We start from the raw sequence: 1,093 nt of genomic DNA, 5'->3' as shown, positions 1-1,093 counted from the left end.
ATCACTGGCATGATTGTGTGGCTGTGGTAGCAGCTGCTATTTTTCTGCACTCACCCTCCTGGTCAACCCACCTTAGTCACCCCAGCTGTTCTGCCTTAGTTACGTTACTGGGTTAAGCACCCAACTGTTACGACAGCAAGCACAGTTTGTGCTAGTAAAAAAACCCAGGAATGGACATTTGTGTGCTCATTCCCTCTGTAGCTTCATCCTGACGTCCACTTTTGGTTCATCTTCGAACAACCATGTCTTTCTCCACAATGCCCTCTGCCCATTGTGTGTGAAATACCTCTCCAATAACTCCCTAGGTCCAGTTGTTTGAATTTTAAGCAGACTCGGATATCAGCATCACAGATTTGCTATGGACTTCTTGTGTGACCTGTGCCTCTGCACTTTAGATCCCCATCCGTAAATGGGGGATTAAGGACCAGAGAAGGGTGTTTTGAGAGAGAAATACATGGAAGATTACGAAGTGCTCAGATATTATGGGAATAGGGACTATGTAAGCATGTAGCTAGATCAACATGTTGCTGAGTTCTGCTTGTTCGATTACTCCTGAAAACCCACTTTTGTTTTTGCAGTAGAATGAATTTATTTCCCATTAAAAGAAAGCTTTAATGGAACTGTCTGAACAGGTCCAAGAACTAACTGGGTGTCACTGCATTCCTCACTTCATTCCCCTTATTTTAGGGTATCACTATTTACATCATGGGTAAAATTATGATGTAAAGGAGACATGTCTACAGATATAGTTTATGAAGTGCCCAATACTCTTTGAGTGACTCTGAGTCACTGACTAGCCAATATAAACTGTTACTGGAAAATATACACACATTACTTCTTTATGTAACTAAACACTTAACTTGTTTGAAACTCTTCCCTATGAGTCAAAAAAGCATCCAGCTCTCTGAGTGGATTTTAAAATTGATTTGCATTATTTAAAATGAATGACAACACAACGTGTTTAAAATGGAGTTTCTCCTTTTCTTTAGCAGGTCAGGTTACTTGCCATTTCAGACACTTACTTAGTTTCATAGTTTCATAGTAGCTAGGGTCAGGAGGGACCTGAACAGATCATCTAGCCTGACCCCCTGCC

At 41.0% G+C, this 1,093-nt stretch overlaps 1 pseudogene; it reads left to right on the top strand.

The window, feature by feature from the left end:
• The first annotated feature begins 454 nt into the window (after window positions 1-454).
• The window catches only part of LOC102370956, a 3,300-nt pseudogene continuing 2,661 nt past the window's right edge, over window positions 455-1,093 (top strand).

This window comes from Alligator sinensis, unplaced genomic scaffold, assembly GCF_000455745.1.
Source record: "Alligator sinensis unplaced genomic scaffold, ASM45574v1 scaffold534_1, whole genome shotgun sequence".
NCBI lineage: Eukaryota > Metazoa > Chordata > Crocodylia > Alligatoridae > Alligator > Alligator sinensis.
Note: the sequence above shows the minus strand (reverse complement) of the source record. Positions and strands in the feature narration are given on the sequence as shown.